Below are 19112 nucleotides of genomic sequence, written 5' to 3'. Positions count from 1 at the left end.
CAAGAGACTATATTGAGTATAGTAAGCCTGCCTATACTAGGATTAGTAGGTATCAGACTTTCCTGACTTGTCACGGCATGTAGGGCGTTGGTCACCAACCCTGTTCCTGGAGACCCCTTGGTGTGCAGGCTTCTGTCCCAGCTAACACTATTAGGACTAATACACTGGAGCGTTTTTAAGTGTTGGGCTTGACCCCACTGCTTACCCACTGGCTCCACACATGGTTGAATAGTGTCTAATGTCCCGTTGCTGGTTGGTTTGCTATATAATTACTTATATAAGAGCAGGTATGGTAAGTAGACTATTCCTATTTATTATAGGCAGGGTTGGATGATGACCACTTAGTACCCGCAGAGCAGGTCATAAATGACCTTGGCTTTGAGGGTAAGGCAATATCTGCACTTGCAACGTCATCGTAAATTAAGACTAATTCCTCAATGTCTGTTAGCATTAATAACGGCATTAAAACCTGAAATGTTTCTTTGTAAATATGTTGCATGATGTATCTGATCAATTATGTACAGTGCCATGAAAAAGTATTTGCCCCCTTTTTTTGTGCATATTTTTGATACTGAATGTTGTCAGATCTTCTACCAAAACCTAATTATTAGATAAAGGGAACCTGAGTTTACAAATAACAAAAAATAAATGATCCTTTTTATTTATTTAATTAACAAAGTTATGCAACACCCAATTCCCCTGTGTGAAAAGTATTTGCCCCCTAACACTTTAGCTGCACCGTTGGCATGAGGCTCTTACTGGTTAAGGCAGTGTTTGGTTTTTGCCAGACATAACGGGACCCATCTCATCCAAAAAGTTGACTCAAGTTGGCCAAAAAGCACCTGGAAGAATGTTCTATGGACAGATGAGTCAAAAGTATAACTTTTTTGATGACATGAGTCCCATTATGCCTAACCCCTTCATTTACACTGATTGAAGAGAATTTAACAAGTGACATCAATAAGGGATCATAGCTTTCACCTGGATTCACCTGGTCAGTCTATGTCATGGAAAGAGCTGGTGTTCTTAATGTTTTGTATATTCACTGTACATGCAACATACGTTTAGGGAACTATTGTTGTGGATGTTGTAATGAGTTCAATAATTGAGTCAATTACCTCAGCAATTCTTTGAGATTGTTCAATTTTTACACTGACAGGTCTGAGTTTGTGTGAGTGGTGTGTTTTTCTTCCAGAGGTTGTGATGATTGGTTGTGGTAGGAAGTTCCTGTTGTCAGACTAGAGGAGATGGGCAAACTGGAGGCAGAGTGTTGGGTTTTTCTCTCAATCAGTGGGCAGAGGTTGAGGGTTGAGTGTGCTGATGTGTAGCTGCTGATACATGGCCCAAGGATATTCCAGCATGCTGACTTCTGTATTCAATCCAATTGTCCAGTCATGATTGAGGTGAGATAGTAGTGCCATGCAGGGGCGCTGTATTTTAGTACAGGCCTTAAAGTTGGTGGTGTAGATGGTGACTGGGCCAGGTTTGGGAATGGAACCCATGATCCTGGCGTTGTATGCCTCATGGGCATGTTCTACCAACTGAGCCACAGAGAACCACAAAGACTTTCTGGTTACCCTTTACACCTCAGGTGGCCCACTAGGTCTCTCAGGTCATCCTGGATCCCAGCAGTTTAATATCAGATGTTGTTTGCAGAGTGTGTCCATTTAGGTACAGGGATTCCAAAGGGGGTGTGTTGTTTGTAAAGCAAGCATGCAGGACTTTGGTCTTGTTTGGGTTGCGCTGCATGGAGCACTCATCCACTTTTTATTTATTTTAGTTAACCTTTATTTAACTAGGCAAGTCAGTTAAGAATAAATTCTTATTTACAATGAAGGCCTAGGAGCAGTGGGTTAACCTCTATGGGCTAGGTGGGACGCTAGCGTGCCACCCGTGGTGCACTCCATCAACAGCAGGTGCATTTCAAGAGTGGCAAATTTGATTCCAAATAAATGTCAAAATTCAAATTTTTCAAAAATACAACTATTTTACACCATTTGAAAGATAAACATCTCCTTAATCTAACCACGTTTTACGATTTCAAAAAGGTTTTACGGCGAAAGCATAAATTTAGAGTATGTTAGGACAGTACATTTACAAGAGTTGTGTGTAATGTTTTGTCAAGTCAAAGACAGGGTCACCAAAACCATAAAACCAGCTAAAATGATGCACTAACCTTTTACAATCTCCATCAGATGACACTCCTAGGACATTATGTTAGACAATGCATGCATTTTTTGTTCTATCAAGTTCATATTTATATCCAAAAACAGCGTTTTACTATGGCATTGATGTTGAGGAAATCGTTTCCCTCCAATAACCGGCAGTCAAGTCAGCGTCACAAATTAAATAATTAAAATTAGAAAACATTGGTAAAATATTATATTGTCATTTAAAGAATTATAGATTTACATCTCTTGAACGCAATCAACTTGCCAGATTTAAAAATAACCTTACTGGGAAATCACACTTTGCAATAATCTGAGCACTGCGCCCAGAAAAATACGCGTTGCGATACAGACTAGACGTCATGTTGGGGAGATCTAAAATCGAAAATACTATGTAAATAATCCATTACCTTTGATTCTCTTCATCAGATGTCACTTCCAGGTATCACAGGTCCATAACGAATGTAGTTTTGTTCAAAAAAGCTCATCATTTATGTCCAAAAATCTCCGTCTTGTTAGCACATGATCTAAGCCAGCCGGACTTCTCGTCATGAACGAGGGGAAAAAATATATTTACGTTCGTTCAAACATGTCAAACGTTGTATAGCATAAATCATTAGGGCCTTTTTTAACCAGAACATGAATAATATTCAAGGTGGACGAATGCATACTCTTTTATAACGTATTGGAACGAGGGTACCCAACATGAACTCGCGCGCCAGGTGTCTAATGGGACATCATCGTTCCATGGCTCTTGTTCGGTCAGATCTCCCTCCAGAAGACTCAAAACACTTTGTAAAGGCTGGTGACATCTAGTGGAAGCAATAGGAAGTGCCAAAATATTCCTAAGCCCCTGTGTTTTTCAATGGGATAGGTTTAAAGTCAATACAACACATCAGGTATCCACTTCCTGTCAGAAAATGTCTCAGGGTTTTGCCTGCCAAATGAGTTCTGTTATACTCACAGACACCATTCAAACAGTTTTAGAAACTTTAGAGTGTTTTCTATCCATATATAATAAGTATATGCATATTCTAGTTACTGGGTAGGATTAGTAACCAGATTAAATCGGGTACATTTTTTTTATCCAGACGTGCAAATGCTGCCCCCTAGCCCTAACAGGTTAACTGCCTTGTTCAGAACGACAGACGTTTACCTTGTCAACTCAGGGAATCGATCTAGCAACCTTTCGGTTACTGGCCCAACATTCTAACCACTACGCTACCTTCCACCCCACATATTTTCTAGACTATGTTGAAGGCTGGAGAGCCTACCCCACCCTAATGTACTCTGCATTATTCATAGCATCAATGTACTTCCACCTGTGATCAAACTTCTGAAGTGCGCTGTTGATAAGGGCCAGGTAGATAAGAGGTCCATTAATTGTACCTTGAGTCACTCCACAGGTCAGATGTTGTTGTTTTGAAAGGGTGCCTTAGTACCTCAGCCTCTGCTTCCTTTTGGAGATGAAGCTACAGACCCAGGGGATAAGGGACTCTCTGACTCCTAGCTGAATTTAGCACTTTGTTACCACTGTAAGGTCAACTTTGTTGAAGGCTTTGGCAAAATCTGCTGATATTATAGTCCATATCTAATGGTCTTACTTGCATCAGTGGATTTTACATCATGTCTGGGAGGCTGACCAAGACATCTGTCGTCGACTTGCCCTTTTTGCATCCAAGTTGTCTTGGGTCAAGCTTGTGGACGATGTCTTCCAGCATCCAGTGGATGGCAAAAATGTCAGCCACCTTAGCTCCAGTATTCCAGAATTGTTCCAGTGTTCTACAGCTGTAATGGCGGTAGAACCATTCAGACTGTGTTCATGATGTTTCTTCATTATGTTTCTTAATTATATTTACTTCTGTCTCTGAGAAACCCAAGTTCCGGCAGAGAAATGAAAGACAGAAACAGCTGAGGTTCCATTTCTCATGCTAGCAGTCTATTGAAAAAAAGTAAAATGTCATTATGACCGTTACAATTCCACAGTAAACTGTCAAGTACAATATTATTGTTACGGCTCTCGCTGGTGGTAGAAGTGGACCAAGGTGCAGCGTGGTAAGTGTTCATGATACTTTCATTCACAAAAACACTTCAACAAAATAACAAAACAAAAGCGCACAGTTCTGTCATGCACAGACACTAAACAGAAAATAAGATCCCACAAACTCAGGTGGAAAACAGGCTGCCTAAGTATGATTCCCAATCAGAGACAACGATAGACAGCTGCCTCTGATTGGGAACCACACTGGCCCAAAAACAAAGAAACAGAAAACATAGAATTTCCCACCCGTGTCACACCCTGATCTAACCAACCATAGAGAATAATAAGGATCTCTCAGGTCAGGGCGTGACAATTATTTTGTTATTTGACAGATATAGTGACAATATAGGTCTGTAAAGAAAAAGTATTAATGATGGCTTATAGATCATTTTACCTTTTTAATTTCTAATGTAGTAACCAGTCTCCTGGCCCCTAGCAATAGGTTGAGAGAGAGAAGGAGATATAGAGTGATAGAGATAGAAGGTGTAGTACCCATGACACTACAGTCAACAGCAGTCTCCTGGCCAGCATCCCAGTGAGGTGGTAGTCTATCAGATGGAAGTTCTGCAGGGAGATGAGACAACATAAACAGACTGAAGGAACGTGTGTGTGTGTGTGTGTGTGTGTGTGTGGACGTGTGTAACTATACTTGTGGGGACCAGAAGTAAACAAACAGATATTTGACCAACTGGGGACATTTTGTTAGTTTTGCTATTTCTAGAGGGTTAGGGTTAAGGTTAGAATTAGTATTAGGGTTAGAATTTGTAACGTATGTGTCCAAATCACACTCCTAAACACTTAGATATCCGGAGCGCAGCCCACTTTCCAGCTCACTCTCCAGATCCCAATCACCGGAATTCTAATCACCTGTTCACACACCTGCATGTCATCATCCCACACTATTTAGTTCAGTTCCTTGCACCCCATCACTGTGAGGTATTGTTTGTTTTGAGACACACTTCTTTCGGAGCTCTGTTTTTTCTCGTCCTTGACTCCTCCTGTGTACGAGTTTTTGCCTGCCTCCCTCATGACGCCTTTTGCCATTTTTGGACCTACCGTGTATGACCTTCTGCCTGCCCCTGGACACAGCTACCTGCCTCCTCCTTTGGTCCCTTCCAATAAACACCTGCTGCGCTCTGCGCTTGAAACCAGCTCTTTGTCTCCTATCATGTTCATTACAGAATTAGGTTTTAGAGTTAATGTTAGGAGCTAGGGTTAGTTTTAGGGTTAGGATCTGGGTTAAGGTTAGGTTTTTGGGTTAAGGTTGGGGTTAAGAGTTGGGGATATGGGTTAGGGAAAATAGGATTTTGAATGGGACTGAATTGTGTGTCTCCACAAGGTTAGTTCTACAAGATGGTGTGTGTGTGTGCATTTGCTCACCAGAGAAGTAGAGGCAGCAAGCAGGTGGCTGTGTGTGTGTGTTTGTGACTGCGTGCAGGTGTGTACACAACTGTGTGCGTCTATATAACCAGAGATGTTGAGGCCACTGGATGACAATAGGGTTACCACCACAAGGTCCTGTAGATATTAATGTGCTGTGTATGTGTGTGTTTCTGTACTACAACCCACAAGAGATCTGGAGGAGGCAGGATGACTGTAAGGGTACCACCACACAGTCCTTTACATGTTGATGTACTGAATGAACAGCGCCACCAGCAGGTAGAGGAAGAGCAGGAACTCAAACAGAAGGCTTCTGTCCAATGGGATGTCAGGGATCCGGGAGTGACGGACAGGTTCCGGCGTGATGAGGGCCGAGAGACTCACAGTTACGATCTGGGGTTAGTTTTAGGGTTAAGTTTTCGGGTTAAGGTTGGGGTTAAGGTTAGGGTTAGGGAAAATAGGATGTTGAATGGGACTGAATTGTGTCCACACAAGGCTAGCTGTACAAGACTGTGTGTGTGTGTGTGTGTGTGTGTGTGTGTGTGTGTGTGTGTGTGTGTGTGTGTGTGTGTGTGTGTGTGTGTGTGTGTGTGTGTGTGTGTGTGTGTTCACCAGAGAGGTAGAGGCAGCAAGCAGGTGGCTGTGTGTGTGTGTGTGTGTTTGTGACTAGGTGCAGGTATGTCCAATGGGAGGTCAGGGATCCGGGAGTGACGGACAGGTTCCGCCGTGATGAGGGCCGAGAGACTCACACAGTTACTGCTCCTAGAAGGAGGGGTATATAACAGGTAGTAGGGTTAGTGTGTATGTTTGTGGTGCAGTGTGAGTTGGGTACAAGAATAAGCCTGTAGCATGGTCATAGATTTGTGCTCTTGCCAACTCCAAACATTTGGCATCCCCATGAGTGACAAGAAGTTGGCATGATGGGACAAACAGACTGGGAGTCAGGCTACGGTCTGCGGCGGTGAGGTGTGTGTGTGTGTGTGTGTGTGTGTGTGTGTGTGTGTGTGTGTGTGTGTGTGTGTGTGTGTGTGTGTGTGTGTGTGTGTGTGTGTGTGTGTGTGTGTGAGAGAGAGAGGGTGTGTGGAAGAGCATGTTGTGGCAAGATCAAACCAATGGAAGATATCTCTCCTTCTATCTGTGCTGCCATAACTTGCCCCTCAGGGGAAATTATCGCTACTCCCCATCAGTCACATCAATGATTTATCTGACTAACCTAACCTCTACTATGTTAAAGAAGATGGGAGAGACTTAAAAGGCAGGTATATTACATCACCAATTAGAGAGTTAAGCCAGTAGTCGAATGGTTGCTGGTTCGAATCCCCGAGCCGACGAGGTGAAATATCTGCCAATGTGCCCTTGAGCAAGGTACTTAACCCTAATTGCACCTGTAAGTCGCTCTGGATAAGAGTGTCTGCTCAATGTATGTAAATCACAGTCAGGATGGGAAGGAAGAAGATACGAACATCTTATGGTAGTTGCAGACTGACAACATTTCCCATGGAATGAGCCTTATGTAAATAAGTAAAGTTTATGTTTGGGGAGGGGATATTAAGCCTGCTTGTTGTAGTGCCGTACTGTACCACGTCAGTGTGTGCATCTCTCTGTGTGTCGTCGCCCCTCACTCATTCTTTACCTGTTCCTGGGTCCGTTGCCATTGCTGTGGCTGCCTCCTACCGGTGTATGTAGGGAGGGCAGAGCAGAACGGCTCAGCTGCCATCTACCCGGCCCTCTCTGGCCCCCGGGCATGGGCTGGCACGGGCACCACCTCAACACCCACAGCCACTCCTCCACTGCAGGCTTCCTCTGCATCTCCGCCAAGACCAGCACCCAGAGAACATCACATCCCGGCCCAACGAAGCCAGGTCACTGGGGGAAATAAGAACAGAAGACAACATCGTTAATACAACAATAACAACAACAGGCCACTACAGAGACAGACAGAGAAGAAGTCAATAAAGGACAGGTCTCACGAGTGCTATCTTCAAATTCCCTGTCATAAATCAGCCAAGGCGCAGCGTGCCAGTAGTTCCACATATTTTATTAGTGAACCCGAACAAAACAAGAAACAGGTGAACCTGAAACAAACGTGACGTTCTGGGGCTGCATAAACACAACTGCACAAAAACAAGATCCCACGAAAACACAGGGAGAAACAGGCTGCCTAAGTATGGCTTCCAATCAGAGACAACAAATGACAGCTGCCTCTGATTGGAAACCATACCCGACCAAAACATAGAACACAAAACATAGAATGCCCACCCACCTATCACACCCTGACCTAACTAAACAGAGAAAACACAACTCTCCTAGGTCAGAGCGTGACAACAGGGTAATGTTCCGAAGGCACAACACGTAAGAAAACACAGTGAAACAGGAGGTAGAATACTATCTGAACTTATGCTTGTATCAAATGCTTGTTTTGCTTTTTTGTTTGTTTTTGGTAATACGTTTTGTTATAGTGTGTGCTCTAATGAACACAACCCAGCTTCAATAAAGAACATCAATAGAGGACAGCATTAGCAGGGTTGAGTTAAGGTGGATAACAATGTACACATTGAAGATAGTAGTAGGCCTTATGTAATGAATAGAAATGATATGATACATTTCTAGACCTACTTGGCAGAGAGCCGCATAAGATAATATCTAGACAATTCAATTATATCTGAACTTTCGACAATGTTGTTCTCTACTGAACACAGCCCGGGCACACACACACATGCACACACTTTACAATAACAGACAGGTGAGCCACTACACCTAGATAGAACAAGGTTATCCCAATCCGTTGGTCTGTGTTTGTGTGACTGTATGGACAATGGAGGAAGTATATAAAACCACTTCTAACACTTTTTCCCCAGTTTAACACATTTAATATGTGCCATTACCCATCTATCTAGCTACAGTATTTGTAGCTAGCTAAGCAAGCTGATCATTTTGTGAACAGGACTTGTGAGCATCGCATTCAGATTTGCTTTTCTATTTTATTATTTGTTGCAAACTGACAAAGTAGCTATCTATCTATACCCGTTTCTTGGCAAGACGTTTTGCAGATTTATTTAGAATGCCTACATTCTAAATTCCACAGTTCTACATCGTTTATAGTCGGCCAGGAATCAACATTTTATTCTGATGCCTCGGTGTCGTCTTGCTTATATGCAAACGCTCTCCAAACTATATATTGCTTACGCATCTTGATACATCTGCCAAAGGTGCGAGTGCTGACTGGGGACGAGTGTCACAATGCTGCCTTCTCTCGACGCATAATCATTCCTCACCCGCAGGGGTACGTTTCACATCTTTTAAGCATAGCCTATCCATGGACAGTCAAACATTTTCGGGTCATGGTTGGCTTTTATCAGAAAATATGTATTAAGCCTATAGGCTTAAATAAATAAATTAAAGTGCATTTTCTGATTACTGTACTTGTCCCTTTTTTTGTAAATATATTCAGCACGTATTCACTGCTCTTAGCCTGTAATAAAACCTTAATTCCATCTTTATCGAACTAACTGCATACCCTCTGCATAAGTTATATTTTTGTTAAATGTGATGTTTCTGTTTCTCTGTTCCTTGTTTTTCTCTTCTCTGTGCTGTTCTTTTATGAGTTATTTTATGAACTTGATGGTATAGCAATAGCCTAAGAAAGTTGACATGAACTTGAATCTTAATTTTACCCAGAATCGCTTATAGGCCCAGTAGGGGAAAAAAAGTATGAAAATGTATGTACCCACTACTATAAGCTTCTAAATGACTAAAGCATATTGTTTTTTATTATTGCCAATAAAGTTTAGCTAATAATCTTTCTTATAGATATGTTAACACTCATTTGGTAAGGGTAATTCAAATTGTGTCGTGAAACACTATTTGCTGTTGGATCCGACCTCAAATACAGGTATGTTTTATGTTATCTGTAGAGCGGCTAGGCAGCATGCAGCTTTGAAATGCATCATCCAAACAGCGGCTGAAAGGCAAATGAGATCTAATGCTGACGTCTCGGCGACATCTTGCCAATGTGCAAACGCTCTCCGTACTACATCGGCCGGATGTATCAACGTCGATGAGATATATAGTGCCTTCGGAAAGTATTAAGATCCCTTGACTTTTTCAAAATGTTGTTAGGTTACAGCCTTGTTCTAACATTGATTAAATCGTTTTTTCCCCCTCATCAATCTACACACTACCCCATAATGACGAAGCAAAAACAGGTTTTTGCTAATTTATAAAAAATAAAAAAACTGACATTTTACATAAGTATTGTAATGACCCGGCTGGGTCATAAAGGAAAAAGAGACGGACTCTAGGTGTGCAGGTCAGAACACAGGTTTATTCCTAAACTGGGCTATTGTTCAGGCCACAGCCCACGCCGCTAAATGCCGAATGTACACAACTATACCAAATCTAATTAATGTTTACTCCCATAGGAACAGATCAAGGCCCCGAACAGAAAAAGAAAGAAAGATGAGACAGTAATCCCTATTTATCATTTCCAAGTCCCGCGGGATTACCCATCATACCCCCCCAACCTTTCCCTCTGTCCTGACATATTTAACCCCTGCTAGTAGCCATGAGAACCATAACACACCCACAAACACAGAACACAATACCGGGTCGTTACATAGCCCCCCCCTTTCTAAACCCTAGCCCCTAGGGTTACACAACAAAATCCTTAAAACGACCCGGAGGTCGCATCAGTCTCTTGGGCCTCCCCGTGGCTCTCACCGGTGAACCCCCAGAACACTCATCTGCCCCAATGTCATTTCCAGCACCCTCCGAAGAAGCAGCCCCCATCCCAGGCTCAGGTTGCGCTAGAGTCTCCTCGTTAGACTGTTCCCGTGGGCTCACATCAGAGACCTCACTCCCATTTCCTACCGTTTTCCTCCCTCTGTAGGGTGCCAATCGGTCCCGGTGGACCACCACCTTCCTGCTCCGTGGGGGGACCTCCACCCGGTACGTCACCTCCCCCACTCTCTCTATCACCAGACACGGCCCCACCCATGCACTGTCCAGCTTTGGGCACCGCCCCTTCTTGCGCGTGGGGTTGTGAAGCCACACACATTCTCCCGCTCCAAAGTGCCTCCCCCTAGCGCGCGAGTCGTAGTGGCGCTTTTGGCGCACCCCTGCGTTCTCGAGTTGCTCTCTTGCAAAGGTGTGAGCCGCTTCTAACCGGTTCTGCAGACGACACACATAGTTCGGGCCAGGCAAAACCCCGTCGTCATTATCAGGAGGGTGGCCAAACGTCAGTTCGGCTGGGGTGCGCAACTCACGACCTAACATTAGTAGCGCTGGGGAGCACGCAGTCGATTCTTGAACAGCCGACCTACATGCCATAAGAATAAACGGTAAGTGGGTGTCCCAATCTCTCTGGTGTTTTGAGGTAACGATGGCCAGCTGCTGTGCTAACGTTCTGTTAAATCTTTCCACCAGCCCATCACTCTGGGGGTGAAGCGGAGTAGTGCGCGTCTTCTCCGCGCCTAACCGTCTACACAACTCTGAGAACACCCGTGACTCGAAGTTTCTCCCCTGGTAGCTGTGAATAGACTGTGGTACCCCAAACCGACTGATTATTCCCCCCACCAACGCATCAGCTACTGTCTCTGCCTCCTGGTCTGGGAGAGCGTAAGCCTCCGGCCACTTGGTGAAGTAGTCCATAGCGGTTAGAATCCACCTGTTACCTCTGTCTGTGGTTGGAAACGGCCCCACTATGTCTACCCCCAGTCTCTCCATGGGCTCCCCTACTGGGAATTGTTGTAGGAGGGCGTGTGACTGACCTGGAGGTCCTTTTTTAGCAGCACACTCGTCGCACTGCCTACAAAAGTCCTCAACATCCCTCCTGTGCCTGGCCCAATAGAAGCCTTTACGCATGCGCTTTAACGTTTTGGAGACCCCAAAATGCCCTGCGCCAACTCCCCCATGAAGCTGCTGTAACACGCTCCCCTGCAGCCTTTTGGGCACCACTACCTGCCACGTAATTTCTCCAGTCGCTGGCTTTTTCCACCCCCTCTGGAGCACTCCCTCAGCCACTCTAAGGACTGTGAATTTAGCCCACAGTCCCTTGGTGACTGGTGATAGAGGGGCTACTTCCCCCCACGGCGGTCGTCTTCTCTCTTCCACCCACCGCAGCACAGGACGCAGCTCTGCGTCCTCCTCCTGGCGACGCCTCCACTCCCCAACGTCCACAGCCTCAAGCTCCCGGCACTCTGTCACACTCAGCTGACTCACCGTGGCGGTGACTCCCTCCTCCCTGCACAGTTCTCTCTCTCGCTCCACCCGTTTGGCGCAGTACCCACAGCCATCCTCAGCACACGGGCGGCGGGGCAAGGCGTCTGCATTGCTGTGGCGAAGGCCGGCTCTGTGCTCCACCTGGAAGTCGTAGGGTTGCAGCTCCTCCAGCCAGCGGGCAATCTGACCCTCTGGCTCCTTGAAGGAGAGAAGCCACTGCAGGGTGGAGTGATCCGTCCGGACCACAAATGGCAGGCCCCCCAGGTAGTACTTGAAATGGCGTACTGCTGCCACGACAGCCAAAAGCTCTCTCCTTGTCACGCAGTAGCGTTTTTCAGCCTTATCAAAAGTCCTGCTGTAATAAGCTACTACGTGTTCCCCATCAGGACCACGCTGAGCCAGCACAGCCCCCAAACCCTCATTGCTTGCGTCGGTGTCCAGGATGAACGGACGGTTCGGGTCTGGTGAGGCCAGGACAGGGGCCTCCATCAGGGCACATTTGAGAGCCTCAAACGCCCGCTGGTGCTCTTCGGTCCACTGAAAAACAGTGTCCTCCTTGAGAAGGTGGTTCAACGGAGCCGCTACCCCCGCAAACCCCTTCACAAACCTACGATAGTAGGATGCCAGCCCCAGGAAGCTCTTAACCTCTTTTTTTCCCCCTGGAACTGGCCACCCCCTCACAGCCTCTACTTTGTCTGGCATCGTGCTGATGCCCTCACCACCCAGCTGATGCCCCAGGAACGCCACCTCCCTTTGCATGAAATGGCACTTTCCCGGATGTAATTTTAGCCCCGCCCCCGAGATCCTCTCTAACACTCGCCTAAGTGCCCCCAGTGCCCCCTCAAACGATGTGCCGTGCACCAATATGTCGTCTAGGTACACAACACACTCGTCTCTCGGAACCCCCGCCAGCACTCTGTCCATGAGCCTCTCAAAGGTGGCAGGAGCATTACAGAGCCCGAAGCACAGCACCTTGAACTGCCAATGGCCCCTATCTGTGGAGAAGGCCGTTTTTTCACGTGCCCCTGGCGAGAGGGGCACCTGCCAGTAGCCACTGTGCAGATCAAGGGAGGAGAACCACGAGGACCCTCTCACGTGGTCTAGCGACTCATCAATCCTCGGTAGGGGATAAGAGTCTTTAGTGGTGACAGAATTTAGGCCCCTGTAGTCAACACAAAACCTAAGTTTACCCCCTTTCTTAGGCACCATGACGACCGGCGCGGACCATGGGCTATCTGATGGCTCAATGAAATCAGCCCGCAACATGTCAACAATAGCTGTGTCTGCTGCTTCCCTCCTGGCAAGGGGAATACGACGGGGCCGAATTTTAATGGGTCGGGCGTCCCCAGTGTCTATTTCGTGCTGAACTAGGTGCGTTTGTCCTACCTCATCTTCCCCCCAAGCGAAGCTATCTTTAAAGTCCAACAGCAGCTGCTTTAACTGTCTCTGTTGTCTGTCATCCAGACCCTGACAGTTCTTCAGCCACACAGCCTCGACGGCGTCGATAGCTTCCTCCTTCCCCCCGTCGGGCTGATGGGGTGAAGGAGCCAGTGTGTTTTGGGCTACTGAGCTGCCTGTGCTTGCACCATGATGGGGAGTGAAGGCCGTCGCCGCCGGAGACAGCTGCTGGAATGGCACAACGACCAAGGGAGCAGCCGGGATGACCGGTGGAGTTTCTGCAAGCTTGGAGGAAGACGGAGGGACAGCCCTGCCCCCTGCTGGCTCTCCCGAAGGCGACATTCCCACTGTGGGCCCCCCCGACAGCCTCAAAGTGCCCGACGCTAAGTCCAACTGAGCCCCACAGTTTTTCAAAAAGTCCATTCCCAGTATACAGGGGTCCTGCACCGCTGCTACCCACGCCAGACACCCCACAGTTCTCCCCCCCACAGTCACAGATAGCTGACACTTCCCTAACATGGGGGCTAGCTCCCCCGTGACAGTCCGTAGCTGGACAAGGGTCGGCTCCACCCGCACCCCAACAGGTAGTATGTCTGGTCTCACCAGGGTTACTGTAGAGCCCGTGTCGACCAGGGCCAAACATTCCACCCCCTCTACCTTGACGATGACATTGCAGAAGTCCCCAACGGTGGTACGTCCCACCACAACTACCGGACTAGGAAACACGGCGGCAGCTACACCCTGGGGGAGCAGGTCCCCACCCTCTTGTCTGCGCTGCTGGGTACCTCTTTTGCTTACAGTGGGTTTGGGGGCGGGGGGGTGGGTCCGCGCTGCCCCCTGCGCGAGAACCCGCCGTCGTTTCCCTGGTGACGGGGGAATCTGCCACACTCCCGCTGAATGTGGCCAGGCTGGCCACAACCCCAGCAGACAATAGGAGTTGAGCTGACACTGCGACGCTGCCTGGAGCCCCTCTCCATGACAAGCGAAGCAGTCTTGACTAGCCCGCCCAACTCGTCGACCCACTCTGGTTTCGTGACTCCTGGCACCCCAGCCACCACTGCTCTCACCTCTGGTTGACTGGCGACTTCCACTCTCACTCCCTCACCCCAGATCAGCTCCCTCTTCCTAGCTATCTCCACTGCAGCCCGCAGAGATGGTGGGTCCGCCATCTGAACATGCTTACCCAGTTCGGTGGAAGAGAGCGCTCTAATAAAACTGTCCCGTGCCAGCTCGTCTTGCACCCCAATCGGCATAGTTGCATAAGCCCGCCTGGTCAGGCTCAGAATACCACTTGCCAACGCCTTTAATGATTCCCCCTGAAGTCTCTTTTTGTTACTCAGTTCAATCCGCAGCATGTTGGGCTGCGCGTCGCTGCCGAAACGACCCCCCAATGCCTCCACTAGCACACCGTAGTCGCCCCTCTCGTCCGGGGCTAGCGTTAACAGGCATTCCGACGCCTCCTCTGTCAGGCTCAGGGCAAGCTGTAACGCTTTCGTCTCGTCAGACCACCTCCCGGCTCTAGCCAACAACTCGAATTGAGTGAAAAAAACTTCCCATTTACCTTGACCATTGAACTTTGGCAGTTTAGCCGCCACCGTGGCTAATGGCAATAGGCCGCTGCCATCTCTGTTTACATAAGCAGGCCCCGCCATTTCCGCACCTGGTGACGTCGATATCCCCGTCGCCGTGACGTCTGCTCTCGAGCGGCGTGAAGGAAAACCCGCCAGTTCTGCCATCTTGCTGACTGACAATTTAACTCCCGCCATGTGGCCCTCCAGTTCTTCGACGGCAGTCGCCGCCCGACCCTCCCGACCGGGTACCCCCGAGCCCACAACGGACACATTGTCCGACTCTTCCTTAATTTTCCGCCTCGCCCCAAGCATCATGACCGTAGATGCGAGTCACGCTAAAGCTAACCCAGCCTATACTAAACAGCTAACTCGCCTAGTCTTGGTCCCGTAGGTCGAAAGCACTTCTGACACCAATGTAATGACCCGGCTGGGTCATAAAGGAAAAAGAGACGGACTCTAGGTGTGCAGGTCAGAACACAGGTTTATTCCTAAACTGGGCTATTGTTCAGGCCACAGCCCACGCCGCTAAATGCCGAATGTACACAACTATACCAAGTCTAATTAATGTTTACTCCCATAGGAACAGATCAAGGCCCCGAACAGAAAAGAGAGAGAAGATGAGACAGTAATCCCTATTTATCATTTCCAAGTCCCGCGGGATTACCCATCATACCCCCCCAACCTTTCCCTCTGTCCTGACATATTTAACCCCTGCTAGTAGCCATGAGAACCATAACACACCCACAAACACAGAACACAATACCGGGTCGTTACAGTATGTTGACACAATCCTGTCTCGGCGCTCTATGGACAATTCCTTCAACCTCATGGCTTGGTTTTGTCAACTGTGGGACCTTATATAGACAGATGTGTGCCTTTCCAAATCATGCCCAATCAATTAATTTGATTTTATTTAACCTTTATTTAACTGGGCAAGACAGTTAAGAACAAATTCTTATTTACAATGACGGTCTATCGAAAGGCAAAAGGCCTCCTGCGGGGACGGGGGCTGGGATTAAAAATATAAAAAAATTCAATAAAAATATAGGACAAAACACACATCACGACAAGAGAGACAACACAACACTACATAAAGAGTGAGACAACATAGCATGGCAGCAACACATGACAACACAGCATGGTAGCAACACAAAATGACAACAACATGGTAGCAACGCAACATGGCAGCAGCACAACATGGTAGCAGCACAAAACATGGTACAAACATTATTTGGCACAGACAACAGCACAAAGGGCAAGAAGGTAGAGGCAACAATACATCACGCAAAGCAGCCACAACTGTCAGTAAGAGTGTCCATGATTGAGTCTTTGCATGAAGAAATTTAGATAAAACTGTCCAGTTTGAGTGTTTGTTGCAGCTCTTTCCAGTCGCTAGCTGTAGCGACCTGAAAAGACGAGCGACCCAGGGATGTGTGTGCTTTGGGGACCTTTAACAGAATGTGACTGGCAGAATGGGTGTTGTATGTGGAGGATGAGGGCTTCAGTTGATATCTCAGATAGGGAGGAGTGAGGCCTACAAGAGTTTTATAAATAAGCCTCAACCAGTGGGTCTTGCAATGGGTATACAGAGATGACTAGTTTACAGAATAGTATAGAGTGCAGTGATGTGTCCTATAAGGAGCATTGGTGGCAAATCTGATGGCCGAATGGTAAAGAACATCTAGCCGCTCGAGAGCACCCTTACCTGCCGATCTGTAAATTACATCTCCGTAGTCTAGCATGGGTAGGATGGTCATCTGAATCAGGGTTAGTTTGGCAGCTGGGGTGAAAGAGGAACAATTACGATAGAGGAAAGTCTAGATTTAACTTTAGCCTGCAGATTTGAAATGTGCTGAGAGACTCCAATCAAGTTGTAGAAACATCTCAAGGATGATCAATGGAAACAGGATGCACCTGAGCTCAATTTTGAGTCTCATCGCAAAGGGTCTGAATTCTTATGAAAATAAGTTATTTCTGGGGTTTTTTAATTATACATTTTCAGAAATTTCTAAAAACCTGTTTTTGCTTTGTCACTGTGGGGTATTGTGTGTAGATTTGTGAGGATGTATTTTATTTTTTAATCCATTTTAGAATACGGCTGTAACGTAACAATATATGGAAAAAGTCAAGTGGTCTGAATACTTTCTGAAGGCACTGCATGTGTGTTGTCTGGGATATAATGTACTTCCAGACACAAAAGAGAGAACCTCACTGACCATTTTACTCTCCGTAGCAGAGCTGGTTAGGCTGTTTACATGTTATCTAGAGCATTCGTGACTAACTATGTTTTTTTTTGCCTATGTTTACTGACACTGGTCTTATATTGCCGGGGTTGCGCATTTGTAAATTCATCAGTTATTCTACGCTCTGGCACACTCAGACGAAAGTGCTCTGAAATTGGAGCAGATAACCAGAGTGAATTTGCGAACACAAGAGATATGCTAACTGGATAACAGCCCTCACAAAAAAGGGTAGGTAACATAATCTCCACCCCGCTGATCCTCAACACTGGGGCCCCACAAGGGTGCGTTCTCAGCCCTCTCCTGTACTCCCTGTTCACCCACGACTGCGTGGCCATGCACGCCTCCAACTCAATCATCAAGTTAGCAGACGACACTACAGTGGTAGGCTTGATTACCAACAACAACGAGACGGCCTACAGGGAGCAGGTGAGGGCCCTCGGAGTGTGGTGTCAGGAAAATAACCTCACACTTAATGTCAACAAAACAAAGGAGATGATCGTGGACTTCAGGAAACAGCAGAGGGAGCAGCCCCCTATCCACATCGATGGGACAGTAGTGGAGAAGGTGGAAAGTTTTAAGTTCTTCGGCATACACATCACGGACAAACTGAAATGGTCCACCCACACAGACAGTGTGGTGAAGAAGGCGCAGCAGCGCTTCTTCAACCTCAGGAGGGTGAAGAAATTCGTCACCAAAAACACTCACAAACCTTTACAGATGCACAATCGAGAGCATCCTGTCGGGCTGTATCACCGCCTGGTACGGCAACACGCCCCCAGCCCATAACCATAAGGCTCTCCAGAGGGTAGTGAGGTCTGCACAACGCATCACCGGGGGCAAACTACCTGCCCTCCAGGACACCTACACCACCCGATGTCACAGGAAGGCCAAAAAGATAATCAAGGACAACAACCACCCAAGCCACTGCCTGTTCACCCCGCTATCATCCAGAAGGCGAGGTCAGTACAGGTGCATCAAAGCAGGGACCGAGAGACTGAATAACAGCTTCTATCTCAAGGCCATCAGACTGTTAAACAGCCATCACTAACATTGAGTGGCTGCTGCCAACATACTGACTCAACTCCAGCCACTTTAATAATGAAAAATTGATGTAATAAATGTATCACTAGCCACTTTAAACAATGCCTCTTCGTAATGTTTACATACCCTACATTACTCATCTCATATGTATATACTGTACTCTATACCATCTACTGCATCTTGCCATCTTGATGTAATATATCACTAGCCACTTTAAACAATGCCACTTTTATATGTTTACATATCCCACATTACTCATCTCATATGTATATACTGTACTCTATACCATCCACTGCATCTTGCCTATGCCGTTCTATAGCATCACTCATTCATATTTTTTTTATGTACATATTCTTATTCATTCCTTTACACTTGTGTGTATTAGGTAATTGTTGTGGAATTGTTAGGTTAGATTACTCGTTGGATATTACTGCATTGTCGGAACTAGAAGCACAAGCATTTCGCTACACTCGCATTAACATCTGCTAACGATGTGTATGTGACAAATAAAATTTGATTTGATTTGAAGTGCAGTACCTGCAATCGACTGTTGTATTTTGGATGCACTAATAGCAGAATAACTGCAGTGTACTGCAGTTATACTGCACTGTATCTGCAGTCACACTGCAAAATTACTGCAGTAAAATAACTGCATACTGCAGTTATACTGCACTCTAACTACAGTTATACTTCAGTTATACAGCACTCTGACTGCAATGTTTTTTCGTAAGGGAGTCGTTCAAGTTCTTGCGAGCTAACCAAATGACATGTGCATCTCTAGCTGTGTAGCCACCGAAAAACGGTGAGGCAAAAAAGCCAGTCACTCACCATCTCCTCCAATGACATGACATCCTCCTAGCAGCTATAGCTATCTAGCTAACGTTAGGCTCTGTGTTTTTATCTTGCTACATAATAGACACGCTGAGGAATAGATAGATATAGGGGAGGCAATCAATAAGTGATGGAGTCCAGGTGAGTCCAATGAAGCGCTAATGTGCGTAACGATGGTGACAGGTGTGCGTAATAACGGGCCGCTTGGCGCCCTCAAGCT

The sequence above is a fragment of the Salmo salar genome, chromosome 18, assembly GCF_965601325.2.
Source record: "Salmo salar chromosome 18, fSalSal1, whole genome shotgun sequence".
Taxonomy (NCBI): domain Eukaryota; kingdom Metazoa; phylum Chordata; class Actinopteri; order Salmoniformes; family Salmonidae; genus Salmo; species Salmo salar.
Note: the sequence above shows the minus strand (reverse complement) of the source record.